Source organism: Balaenoptera borealis (genome assembly GCF_965194805.1).
Source record: "Balaenoptera borealis genome assembly, chromosome: 4".
Classification (NCBI taxonomy): domain Eukaryota; kingdom Metazoa; phylum Chordata; class Mammalia; order Artiodactyla; family Balaenopteridae; genus Balaenoptera; species Balaenoptera borealis.
In genome coordinates this window covers 23,156,622-23,171,527 of record NC_138861.1, presented here as the reverse complement: position 1 = coordinate 23,171,527, position 14,906 = coordinate 23,156,622, and positions in this window count along the sequence as shown.

Below are 14,906 nucleotides of genomic sequence, written 5' to 3'. Positions count from 1 at the left end.
GACCTGGAATGACCATATCTAGACCCACAGCTGGATGAGACATAAGGGTGGACACTCTTGGGGCTGAGAGGTTTGGTGAGGTTGGGTGAGCAAACGCAGACCCTTTCAAGTAATACTGCGTGGTACCCATCCCGTGGGTCCCAAATCTCCAGGTTCAAGGGCATCTTCCTACATCAAACACATGCACGAGAAACCCAGAAGATGGTACACCGTGTGATCGGGAAAGGTTTCTAAACCGCACCTCATTTCTCATCTCCTTGGGCTCGGGTTCGCCATTCCAGCCGCTTTACTAGCAATCTCCCTCCTTGGAGAATCAGCACCTTTAACCTCCTGTTCTGTACAGGGTGCAATTTGTCGTGAGGATGAACGGGAAGAGGGGGAACCAATGAGAGACTAGCTCTAGGTGTTGGGACAGGCACAGGTCACTCTATTTTTCCATCAGGAAGAAGCATTGGCCACAGGCTCAGCCTGACCCCGGAACCAGAAGAGGGCCAGAAGCAATCCTGTGCTTTTGTGGCCAGCTCCCAAAAAAGCGAGTGGAAAAATGGAGCTCAGGGGCACTGCAATTCACAAACCTGCAGAGTTATAAATGATAACTCTCATCCCCAAATATATTGAGGGAAGGCAACGAAGAGGATTTGAAAGCAAGGCAGAATTGCAGGAAACAGATTTCAGGAGGTACATTCGAATCGCCTTTAAAGCACATGAAAAGCGGCAAAACGTCGACAATGTTGCCCTTGGCCAAAAAGGGCGTATGCGTTTTTTCCTGAATATATTCAGGAAAAAACGCATACGCCCTTTTTGGCCAACCAAGCCACCTGGAAAGGCAAATCAGCGCTACAAAGAAGCCTCGCTTCCCATCGGTCAAGAAGGCCATGCTGAAAAAAGTGTCAAAACCAGAAATGCAGGACAGGCCATGGAGAAGTGGGAGCCTTGCTACGCTGATGGGCGGGATGTAAATTGCCAACAGCCACTCTGGAGAAGTGTCCGGTGTGTCCTGGAACATCTAAAAAACACAGCTTAGAGAGCATAGGGCACTTCCACTCATGGGCGTATAAATTGGGAAAACTAAAAATCAGCAAGACACAGGCACCCCAAAGTTTACGGCTGCTCTGTTGACAAGAACCTCCACTTCGTTACACCTTAAATATCCCAGGAAAGAGAAAAATGGATAAAGAAACTGTGCTCCTTATGTACAATGGAATATCACTCAGCCGTGAAATCAATGCCATAAGGCTAGTAGCAGCATGATGAGTGGATTTAGGTACGACGATTCTAAGTGAAATAAGTCACACAGAAAAAGACACTTATCATAAGCTATCACTGATAGAGGGAATGTAAAAATCGCTACACTTGAACTGAATTACAAAACAGAACAGAGTCACACATTTAGAAATCACACTATGGCTGCTGAACGGGAAAGGGGAGGTGGGGTGATGCATAAAACAAGGGTTTCAAATTAGCTCAGATACCGTTCCATAAACCCAATATGTAATAGACAAGACCTACTCCTTGCTCAGTGAACTGGACTCAACACCCCCTATTCACCGCACAAGAATATATCTGACTAGTAAGAATCCTAAAACCTATGTATTGATATCTCTGTGTAAGTGAGTCAAGTGGGTGTAAAGCGGCATAAACACAGCAGTGAAAAGCAGCTAAACCCCATTATGAAAATAAATTACTTTTAAAAGCCCATGAACCAAAGACAGTGAAAGAGAGAGAAATTCCTACAAAATTCGTTCAGGGGCTGTGATGCGACCTGGAATGACCATATCTAGACCCACAGCTGGATGAGACATAAGGGTGGACACTCTTGGGGCTGAGAGGTTTGGTGAGGTTGGGTGAGCAAACGCAGACCCTTTCAAGTAATACTGCGTGGTACCCATCCCGTGGGTCCCAAATCTCCAGGTTCAAGGGCATCTTCCTACATCAAACACATGCACGAGAAACCCAGAAGATGGTACACCGTGTGATCGAGAAAGGTTTCTAAACCGCACCTCATTTCTCATCTCCTTGGGCTCGGGTTCGCCATTCCAGCCGCTTTACTAGCAATCTCCCTCCTTGGAGAATCAGCAGCACCTTTAACCTTCTGTTCCGTACAGGTTGCAATTTGTCCTGAGGATGAACAGAAGGAGGGGGAACCAATGAGAGACTAGCTCTAGGTGTTGGGACAGGCACAGGTCACTCTATTTTCGCATAAGGAGGAAGAATTAACCACAGGCTCAGCCTGGCCCCCCGGAACCAGAATAGGGCCTGAAGCAGTCCTGCGCTTTTGCGGCCAGCTCCCAAAAAAGCGAGTGGAAAAACGGAGCTCAGGGGCACTGCAATTCACAAACCTGCAGAGTTATAAATGATAACTCTCATCCCCAAATATATTGAGGGAAGGCAACGAAGAGGATTTGAAAGCAAGGCAGAATTGCAGGAAACAGATTTCAGGAGGTACATTCGAATCGCCTTTAAAGCACATGAAAAGCGGCAAAACGTCGACAATGTTGCCCTTGGCCAAAAAGGGCGTATGCGTTTTTTCCTGAATATATTCAGGAAAAAACGCATACGCCCTTTTTGGCCAACCAAACAACCTGGAAAGGCAAATCAGCGCTACAAAGAAGTCTCCTTTCCCATCGGTCAAAATGGTCATGCTGAAAAAAGTGTCAAAACCAGAAATGCAGGACAGGCCATGGAGAAATGGGAGCCTTGCTACGCTGATGGGCGGGATGTAAATTGCCAACAGCCACTCTGGAGAAGTGTACGGTGTGTCCTGAAATATCTAAAAAACACAGCTTAGAGAGAATAGGGCCCTTCCATTCATGGGCGTATAAATTGGGAAAACTAAAAAGCAGCAAGACAGAGGCACCCCGAAGATTAGGGCTGCTCTGTTGACAACAACCTCCACTTTATTACACCTTAAATATCCCAGGAAAGAGAAAAATGGATAAAGAAGTCGTGGTCCGTATGTACAATGGAATATCACTCAGCCTTGAAATCAATGTTATAATGCTAGTAGCAGCATGATGAATGGATTTAGGTACGACGATTCTAAGTGAAATAAGTCACACAGAAAAAGACACTTATCATGAGATATAACTTATAGAGGGAATGTAAAAATCGCTACACTTGAACTGAATTACAAAACAGAACAGAGTCACACATTTAGAAATCACACTATGGCTGCTAAACGGGAAAGGTGAGGTGGGGTGATGCATAAAACAAGGGTTTCAAATTAGCTCAGATACCGTTCCATAAACCCAATATGTAATAGACAAGACCTACTCCTTGCTCAGTGAACTGGACTCAACACCCCCTATTCACCGCACAAGAATATATCTGACTAGTAAGAATCCTAAAACCTATGTATTGATATCTCTGTGTAAGTGAGTCAAGTGGGTGTAAAGCGGCATAAACACAGCAGTGAAAAGCAGCTAAACCCCATTATGAAAATGAATTACTTTTAAAAACCCATGAACCAAAGACAGTGAAAGAGAGAGAAATTCCTACAAAATTCGTTCAGGGGCTGTGATGCGACCTGGAATGACCATATCTAGACCCACAGCTGGATGAGACCTAAGGGTGGACACTCTTGGGGCTGAGAGGTTTGGTGAGGTTGGGTGAGCAAACGCAGACCCTTTCAAGTAATACTGCGTGGTACCCATCCCGTGGGTCCCAAATCTCCAGGTTCAAGGGCATCTTCCTACATCAAACACATGCACGAGAAACCCAGAAGATGGTACACCGTGTGATCGGGAAAGGTTTCTAAACCGCACCTCATTTCTCATCTCCTTGGGCTCGGGTTCGCCATTCCAGCCGCTTTACTAGCAATCTCCCTCCTTGGAGAATCAGCAGCACCTTTAACCTTCTGTTCCGTACAGGTTGCAATTTGTCCTGAGGATGAACAGAAGGAGGGGGAACCAATGAGAGACTAGCTCTAGGTGTTGGGACAGGCACAGGTCACTCTATTTTCGCATAAGGAGGAAGAATTAGCCACAGGCTCAGCCTGACCCCGGAACCAGAAGAGGGCCAGAAGCAATCCTGTGCTTTTGTGGCCAGCTCCCAAAAAAGCGAGTGGAAAAACGGAGCTCAGGGGCACTGCAATTCACAAACCTGCAGAGTTATAAATGATAACTCTCGTCCACAAATATCTTGAGGGAAGGCAACGAAGAGGATTTGAAAGCAAGGCAGAATTGCAGGAAACAGACTTCAGGAGGTAGATTCGAATCGCCTTTAAAGCACATGAAAAGCGGCAAAACGTCGACAATGTTGCCCTTGGCCAAAAAGGGCGTATGCGTTTTTTCCTGAATATATTCAGGAAAAAACGCATACGCCCTTTTTGGCCAACCAAGCCACCTGGAAAGGCAAATCAGCGCTACAAAGAAGCCTCGCTTCCCATCGGTCAAGAGGGCCATGCTGAAAAAAGTGTCAAAACCAGAAATGCAGGACAGGCCATGGAGAAGTGCGAGCCTTGCTACGCTGATGGGCGGGATGTAAATTGCCAACAGCCACTCTGGAGAAGTGTCCGGTGTGTCCTGAAATATCTAAAAAACACAGCTTAGAGAGAATAGGGCCCTTCCATTCATGGGCGTATAAATTGGGAAAACTAAAAAGCAGCAAGACAGAGGCACCCCGAAGATTAGGGCTGCTCTGTTGGCAAGAACCTCCACTTCGTTACACCTTAAATATCCCAGGAAAGAGAAAAATGGATAAAGAAACTGTGCTCCTTATGTACAATGGAATATCACTCAGCCTTGAAATCAATGTTATAATGCTAGTAGCAGCATGATGAGTGGATTTAGGTACGACGATTCTAAGTGAAATAAGTCACACAGAAAAAGACACTTATCATGAGATATCACTTATAGAGGGAATGTAAAAATCGCTACACTTGAACTGAATTACAAAACAGAACAGAGTCACACATTTAGAAATCACACTATGGCTGCTGAACGGGAAAGGGGAGGTGGGGTGATGCATAAAAGAAGGGTTTCAAATTAGCTCAGATACCGTTCCATAAACCCAATATGTAATAGACAAGGCCTACTCCTTGCTCAGTGAACTGGACTCAACACCCCCTATTCACCGCACAAGAATATATCTAACTAGTAAGAATCCTAAAACCTATGTATTGATATCTCTGTGTAAGTGAGTCAAGTGGGTGTAAAGCGGCATAAACACAGCAGTGAAAAGCAGCTAAACCCCATTATGAAAATGAATTACTTTTAAAAACCCATGAACCAAAGACAGTGAAAGAGAGAGAAATTCCTACAAAATTCGTTCAGGGGCTGTGATGCGACCTGGAATGACCATATCTAGACCCACAGCTGGATGAGACATAAGGGTGGACACTCTTGGGGCTGAGAGGTTTGGTGAGGTTGGGTGAGCAAACGCAGACCCTTTCAAGTAATACTGCGTGGTACCCATCCCGTGGGTCCCAAATCTCCAGGTTCAAGGGCATCTTCCTACATCAAACACATGCACGAGAAACCCAGAAGATGGTACACCGTGTGATCGGGAAAGGTTTCTAAACCGCACCTCATTTCTCATCTCCTTGGGCTCGGGTTCGCCATTCCAGCCGCTTTACTAGCAATCTCCCTCCTTGGAGAATCAGCACCTTTAACCTCCTGTTCCGTACAGGGTGCAATTTGTCCTGAGGATGAACGGGAAGAGGGGGAACCAATGAGAGACTAGCTCTAGGTGTTGGGACAGGCACAGGTCACTCTATTTTTCCATCAGGAAGAAGCATTGGCCACAGGCTCAGCCTGACCCCGGAACCAGAAGAGGGCCAGAAGCAATCCTGTGCTTTTGTGGCCAGCTCCCAAAAAAGCGAGTGGAAAAATGGAGCTCAGGGGCACTGCAATTCACAAACCTGCAGAGTTATAAATGATAACTCTCGTCCACAAATATCTTGAGGGAAGGCAACGAAGAGGATTTGAAAGCAAGGCAGAATTGCAGGAAACAGACTTCAGGAGGTAGATTCGAATCGCCTTTAAAGCACATGAAAAGCGGCAAAACGTCGACAATGTTGCCCTTGGCCAAAAAGGGCGTATGCGTTTTTTCCTGAATATATTCAGGAAAAAACGCATACGCCCTTTTTGGCCAACCAAGCCACCTGGAAAGGCAAATCAGCGCTACAAAGAAGCCTCGCTTCCCATCGGTCAAGAGGGCCATGCTGAAAAAAGTGTCAAAACCAGAAATGCAGGACAGGCCATGGAGAAGTGGGAGCCTTGCTACGCTGATGGGCGGGATGTAAATTGCCAACAGCCACTCTGGAGAAGTGTCCGGTGTGTCCTGGAACATCTAAAAAACACAGCTTAGAGAGCATAGGGCACTTCCACTCATGGGCGTATAAATTGGGAAAACTAAAAATCAGCAAGACACAGGCACCCCAAAGTTTAGGGCTGCTCTGTTGACAAGAACCTCCACTTCGTTACACCTTAAATATCCCAGGAAAGAGAAAAATGGATAAAGAAACTGTGCTCCTTATGTACAATGGAATATCACTCAGCCGTGAAATCAATGCCATAAGGCTAGTAGCAGCATGATGAGTGTTTTTAGGTACGACGATTCTAAGTGAAATAAGTCACACAGAAAAAGACACTTATCATAAGCTATCACTGATAGAGGGAATGTAAAAATCGCTACACTTGAACTGAATTACAAAACAGAACAGAGTCACACATTTAGAAATCACACTATGGCTGCTGAACGGGAAAGGGGAGGTGGGGTGATGCATAAAAGAAGGGTTTCAAATTAGCTCAGATACCGTTCCATAAACCCAATATGTAATAGACAAGACCTACTCCTTGCTCAGTGAACTGGACTCAACACCCCCTATTCACCACACAAGAATATATCTGACTAGTAAGAATCCTAAAACCTATGTATTGATATCTCTGTGTAAGTGAGTCAAGTGGGTGTAAAGCAGCATAAACACAGCAGTGAAAAGCAGCTAAACCCCATTATGAAAATGAATTACTTTTAAAAACCCATGAACCAAAGACAGTGAAAGAGAGAGAAATTCCTACAAAATTCGTTCAGGGGCTGTGATGCGACCTGGAATGACCATATCTAGACCCACAGCTGGATGAGACATAAGGGTGGACACTCTTGGGGCTGAGAGGTTTGGTGAGGTTGGGTGAGCAAACGCAGACCCTTTCAAGTAATACTGCGTGGTACCCATCCCGTGGGTCCCAAATCTCCAGGTTCAAGGGCATCTTCCTACATCAAACACATGCACGAGAAACCCAGAAGATGGTACACCGTGTGATCGGGAAAGGTTTCTAAACCGCACCTCATTTCTCATCTCCTTGGGCTCGGGTTCGCCATTCCAGCCGCTTTACTAGCAATCTCCCTCCTTGGAGAATCAGCACCTTTAACCTCCTGTTCCGTACAGGGTGCAATTTGTCCTGAGGATGAACGGGAAGAGGGGGAACCAATGAGAGACTAGCTCTAGGTGTTGGGACAGGCACAGGTCACTCTATTTTTCCATCAGGAAGAAGCATTGGCCACAGGCTCAGCCTGACCCCGGAACCAGAAGAGGGCCAGAAGCAATCCTGTGCTTTTGTGGCCAGCTCCCAAAAAAGCGAGTGGAAAAATGGAGCTCAGGGGCACTGCAATTCACAAACCTGCAGAGTTATAAATGGTAACTATCGTCCACAAATATCTTGAGGGAAGGCAACGAAGAGGATTTGAAAGCAAGGCAGAATTGCAGGAAACAGATTTCAGGAGGTACATTCGAATCGCCTTTAAAGCACATGAAAAGCGGCAAAACGTCGACAATGTTGCCCTTGGCCAAAAAGGGCGTATGCGTTTTTTCCTGAATATATTCAGGAAAAAACGCATACGCCCTTTTTGGCCAACCAAGCCACCTGGAAAGGCAAATCAGCGCTACAAAGAAGCCTCGCTTCCCATCGGTCAAGAGGGCCATGCTGAAAAAAGTGTCAAAACCAGAAATGCAGGACAGGCCATGGAGAAGTGGGAGCCTTGCTACGCTGATGGGCGGGATGTAAATTGCCAACAGCCACTCTGGAGAAGTGTCCGGTGTGTCCTGGAACATCTAAAAAACACAGCTTAGAGAGCATAGGGCACTTCCACTCATGGGCGTATAAATTGGGAAAACTAAAAATCAGCAAGACACAGGCACCCCAAAGTTTAGGGCTGCTCTGTTGACAAGAACCTCCACTTCGTTACACCTTAAATATCCCAGGAAAGAGAAAAATGGATAAAGAAACTGTGCTCCTTATGTACAATGGAATATCACTCAGCCGTGAAATCAATGCCATAAGGCTAGTAGCAGCATGATGAGTGGATTTAGGTACGACGATTCTAAGTGAAATAAGTCACACAGAAAAAGACACTTATCATAAGCTATCACTGATAGAGGGAATGTAAAAATCGCTACACTTGAACTGAATTACAAAACAGAACAGAGTCACACATTTAGAAATCACACTATGGCTGCTGAACGGGAAAGGGGAGGTGGGGTGATGCATAAAACAAGGGTTTCAAATAAGCTCAGATACCGTTCCATAAACCCAATATGTAATAGACAAGACCTACTCCTTGCTCAGTGAACTGGACTCAACACCCCCTATTCACCTCACAAGAATATATCTGACTAGTAAGAATCCTAAAACCTATGTATTCATATCTCTGTGTAAGTGAGTCAAGTGGGTGTAAAGCGGCATAAACACAGCAGTGAAAAGCAGCTAAACCCCATTATGAAAATAAATTACTTTTAAAAACCCATGAACCAAAGACAGTGAAAGAGAGAGAAATTCCTACAAAATTCGTTCAGGGGCTGTGATGCAACCTGGAATGACCATATCTAGACCCACAGCTGGATGAGACATAAGGGTGGACACTCTTGGGGCTGAGAGGTTTGGTGAGGTTGGGTGAGCAAACGCAGACCCTTTCAAGTAATACTGCGTGGTACCCATCCCGTGGGTCCCAAATCTCCAGGTTCAAGGGCATCTTCCTACATCAAACACATGCACGAGAAACCCAGAAGATGGTACACCGTGTGATCGGGAAAGGTTTCTAAACCGCACCTCATTTCTCATCTCCTTGGGCTCGGGTTCGCCATTCCAGCCGCTTTACTAGCAATCTCCCTCCTTGGAGAATCAGCACCTTTAACCTCCTGTTCCGTACAGGATGCAATTTGTCCTGAGGATGAACGGGAAGAGGGGGAACCAATGAGAGACTAGCTTTAGGTGTTGGGACAGGCACAGGTCACTCTATTTTTCCATCAGGAAGAAGCATTAGCCACAGGCTCAGCCTGACCCCGGAACCAGAAGAGGGCCAGAAGCAATCCTGTGCTTTTGTGGCCAGCTCCCAAAAAAGCGAGTGGAAAAATGGAGCTCAGGGGCACTGCAATTCACAAACCTGCAGAGTTATAAATGATAACTCTCGTCCACAAATATCTTGAGGGAAGGCAACGAAGAGGATTTGAAAGCAAGGCAGAATTGCAGGAAACAGACTTCAGGAGGTAGATTCGAATCGCCTTTAAAGCACATGAAAAGCGGCAAAACGTCGACAATGTTGCCCTTGGCCTAAAAGGGCGTATGCGTTTTTTCCTGAATATATTCAGGAAAAAACGCATACGCCCTTTTTGGCCAACCAAGCCACCTGGAAAGGCAAATCAGCGCTACAAAGAAGCCTCGCTTCCCATCGGTCAAGAGGGCCATGCTGAAAAAAGTGTCAAAACTAGAAATGCAGGACAGGCCATGGAGAAGTGGGAGCCTTGCTACGCTGATGGGCAGGATGTAAATTGCCAACAGCCACTCTGGAGAAGTGTCCGGTGTGTCCTGGAACATCTAAAACACACAGCTTAGAGAGCATAGGGCACTTCCACTCATGGGCGTATAAATTGGGAAAACTAAAAATCAGCAAGACACAGGCACCCCAAAGTTTAGGGCTGCTCTGTTGGCAAGAACCTCCACTTCGTTACACCTTAAATATCCCAGGAAAGAGAAAAATGGATAAAGAAACTGTGCTCCTTATGTACAATGGAATATCACTCAGCCGTGAAATCAATGCCATAAGGCTAGTAGCAGCATGATGAGTGGATTTAGGTACGACGATTCTAAGTGAAATAAGTCACACAGAAAAAGACACTTATCATGAGATATCACTTATAGAGGGAATGTAAAAATCGCTACACTTGAACTGAATTACAAAACAGAACAGAGTCACACATTTAGAAATCACACTATGGCTGCTGAACGGGAAAGGGGAGGTGGGGTGATGCATAAAAGAAGGGTTTCAAATTAGCTCAGATACCGTTCCATAAACCCAATATGTAATAGACAAGACCTACTCCTTGCTCAGTGAACTGGACTCAACACCCCCTATTCACCGCACAAGAATATATCTGACTAGTAAGAATCCTAAAACCTATGTATTGATATCTCTGTGTAAGTGAGTCAAGTGGGTGTAAAGCGGCATAAACACAGCAGTGAAAAGCAGCTAAACCCCATTATGAAAATAAATTACTTTTAAAAACCCATGAACCAAAGACAGTGAAAGAGAGAGAAATTCCTACAAAATTCGTTCAGGGGCTGTGATGCGACCTGGAATGACCATATCTAGACCCACAGCTGGATGAGACATAAGGGTGGACACTCTTGGGGCTGAGAGGTTTGGTGAGGTTGGGTGAGCAAACGCAGACCCTTTCAAGTAATACTGCGTGGTACCCATCCCGTGGGTCCCAAATCTCCAGGTTCAAGGGCATCTTCCTACATCAAACACATGCACGAGAAACCCAGAAGATGGTACACCTTGTGATCGGGAAAGGTTTCTAAACCGCACCTCATTTCTCATCTCCTTGGGCTCGGGTTCGCCATTCCAGCCGCTTTACTAGCAATCTCCCTCCTTGGAGAATCAGCACCTTTAACCTCCTGTTCCGTACAGGGTGCAATTTGTCCTGAGGATGAACGGGAAGAGGGGGAACCAATGAGAGACTAGCTCTAGGTGTTGGGACAGGCACAGGTCACTCTATTTTTCCATCAGGAAGAAGCATTGGCCACAGGCTCAGCCTGACCCCGGAACCAGAAGAGGGCCAGAAGCAATCCTGTGCTTTTGTGGCCAGCTCCCAAAAAAGCGAGTGGAAAAATGGAGCTCAGGGGCACTGCAATTCACAAACCTGCAGAGTTATAAATGGTAACTATCGTCCACAAATATCTTGAGGGAAGGCAACGAAGAGGATTTGAAAGCAAGGCAGAATTGCAGGAAACAGACTTCAGGAGGTAGATTCGAATCGCCTTTAAAGCACATGAAAAGCGGCAAAACGTCGACAATGTTGCCCTTGGCCAAAAAGGGCGTATGCGTTTTTTCCTGAATATATTCAGGAAAAAACGCATACGCCCTTTTTGGCCAACCAAGCCACCTGGAAAGGCAAATCAGCGCTACAAAGAAGCCTCGCTTCCCATCGGTCAAGAAGGCCATGCTGAAAAAAGTGTCAAAACCAGAAATGCAGGACAGGCCATGGAGAAGTGGGAGCCTTGCTACGCTGATGGGCGGGATGTAAATTGCCAACAGCCACTCTGGAGAAGTGTCCGGTGTGTCCTGGAACATCTAAAAAACACAGCTTAGAGAGCATAGGGCACTTCCACTCATGGGCGTATAAATTGGGAAAACTAAAAATCAGCAAGACACAGGCACCCCAAAGTTTAGGGCTGCTCTGTTGACAAGAACCTCCACTTCGTTACACCTTAAATATCCCAGGAAAGAGAAAAATGGATAAAGAAACTGTGCTCCTTATGTACAATGGAATATCACTCAGCCGTGAAATCAATGCCATAAGGCTAGTAGCAGCATGATGAGTGGATTTAGGTACGACGATTCTAAGTGAAATAAGTCACACAGAAAAAGACACTTATCATAAGCTATCACTGATAGAGGGAATGTAAAAATCGCTACACTTGAACTGAATTACAAAACAGAACAGAGTCACACATTTAGAAATCACACTATGGCTGCTGAACGGGAAAGGGGAGGTGGGGTGATGCATAAAACAAGGGTTTCAAATTAGCTCAGATACCGTTCCATAAACCCAATATGTAATAGACAAGACCTACTCCTTGCTCAGTGAACTGGACTCAACACCCCCTATTCACCGCACAAGAATATATCTGACTAGTAAGAATCCTAAAACCTATGTATTGATATCTCTGTGTAAGTGAGTCAAGTGGGTGTAAAGCGGCATAAACACAGCAGTGAAAAGCAGCTAAACCCCATTATGAAAATAAATTACTTTTAAAAGCCCATGAACCAAAGACAGTGAAAGAGAGAGAAATTCCTACAAAATTCGTTCAGGGGCTGTGATGCGACCTGGAATGACCATATCTAGACCCACAGCTGGATGAGACATAAGGGTGGACACTCTTGGGGCTGAGAGGTTTGGTGAGGTTGGGTGAGCAAACGCAGACCCTTTCAAGTAATACTGCGTGGTACCCATCCCGTGGGTCCCAAATCTCCAGGTTCAAGGGCATCTTCCTACATCAAACACATGCACGAGAAACCCAGAAGATGGTACACCGTGTGATCGAGAAAGGTTTCTAAACCGCACCTCATTTCTCATCTCCTTGGGCTCGGGTTCGCCATTCCAGCCGCTTTACTAGCAATCTCCCTCCTTGGAGAATCAGCAGCACCTTTAACCTTCTGTTCCGTGCAGGTTGCAATTTGTCCTGAGGATGAACAGAAGGAGGGGGAACCAATGAGAGACTAGCTCTAGGTGTTGGGACAGGCACAGGTCACTCTATTTTCGCATAAGGAGGAAGAATTAACCACAGGCTCAGCCTGGCCCCCCGGAACCAGAATAGGGCCTGAAGCAGTCCTGCGCTTTTGCGGCCAGCTCCCAAAAAAGCAAGTGGAAAAACGGAGCTCAGGGGCACTGCAATTCACAAACCTGCAGAGTTATAAATGATAACTCTCATCCCCAAATATATTGAGGGAAGGCAACGAAGAGGATTTGAAAGCAAGGCAGAATTGCAGGAAACAGATTTCAGGAGGTACATTCGAATCGCCTTTAAAGCACATGAAAAGCGGCAAAACGTCGACAATGTTGCCCTTGGCCAAAAAGGGCGTATGCGTTTTTTCCTGAATATATTCAGGAAAAAACGCATACGCCCTTTTTGGCCAACCAAACAACCTGGAAAGGCAAATCAGCGCTACAAAGAAGTCTCCTTTCCCATCGGTCAAAATGGTCATGCTGAAAAAAGTGTCAAAACCAGAAATGCAGGACAGGCCATGGAGAAATGGGAGCCTTGCTACGCTGATGGGCGGGATGTAAATTGCCAACAGCCACTCTGGAGAAGTGTACGGTGTGTCCTGAAATATCTAAAAAACACAGCTTAGAGAGAATAGGGCCCTTCCATTCATGGGCGTATAAATTGGGAAAACTAAAAAGCAGCAAGACAGAGGCACCCCGAAGATTAGGGCTGCTCTGTTGACAACAACCTCCACTTTATTACACCTTAAATATCCCAGGAAAGAGAAAAATGGATAAAGAAGTCGTGGTCCCTATGTACAATGGAATATCACTCAGCCTTGAAATCAATGTTATAATGCTAGTAGCAGCATGATGAATGGATTTAGGTACGACGATTCTAAGTGAAATAAGTCACACAGAAAAAGACACTTATCATGAGATATCACTTATAGAGGGAATGTAAAAATCGCTACACTTGAACTGAATTACAAAACAGAACAGAGTCACACATTTAGAAATCACACTATGGCTGCTAAACGGGAAAGGTGAGGTGGGGTGATGCATAAAACAAGGGTTTCAAATTAGCTCAGATACCGTTCCATAAACCCAATATGTAATAGACAAGACCTACTCCTTGCTCAGTGAACTGGACTCAACACCCCCTATTCACCGCACAAGAATATATCTGACTAGTAAGAATCCTAAAACCTATGTATTGATATCTCTGTGTAAGTGAGTCAAGTGGGTGTAAAGCGGCATAAACACAGCAGTGAAAAGCAGCTAAACCCCATTATGAAAATGAATTACTTTTAAAAACCCATGAACCAAAGACAGTGAAAGAGAGAGAAATTCCTACAAAATTCGTTCAGGGGCTGTGATGCGACCTGGAATGACCATATCTAGACCCACAGCTGGATGAGACATAAGGGTGGACACTCTTGGGGCTGAGAGGTTTGGTGAGGTTGGGTGAGCAAACGCAGACCCTTTCAAGTAATACTGCGTGGTACCCATCCCGTGGGTCCCAAATCTCCAGGTTCAAGGGCATCTTCCTACATCAAAAACATGCACGAGAAACCCAGAAGATGGTACACCGTGTGATCGGGAAAGGTTTCTAAACCGCACCTCATTTCTCATCTCCTTGGGCTCGGGTTCGCCATTCCAGCCGCTTTACTAGCAATCTCCCTCCTTGGAGAATCAGCAGCACCTTTAACCTTCTGTTCCGTACAGGTTGCAATTTGTCCTGAGGATGAACAGAAGGAGGGGGAACCAATGAGAGACTAGCTCTAGGTGTTGGGACAGGCACAGGTCACTCTATTTTCGCATAAGGAGGAAGAATTAGCCACAGGCTCAGCCTGACCCCGGAACCAGAAGAGGGCCAGAAGCAATCCTGTGCTTTTGTGGCCAGCTCCCAAAAAAGCGAGTGGAAAAACGGAGCTCAGGGGCACTGCAATTCACAAACCTGCAGAGTTATAAATGATAACTCTCGTCCACAAATATCTTGAGGGAAGGCAACGAAGAGGATTTGAAAGCAAGGCAGAATTGCAGGAAACAGACTTCAGGAGGTAGATTCGAATCGCCTTTAAAGCACATGAAAAGCGGCAAAACGTCGACAATGTTGCCCTTGGCCAAAAAGGGCGTATGCGTTTTTTCCTGAATATATTCAGGAAAAAACGCATACGCCCTTTTTGGCCAACCAAGCCAC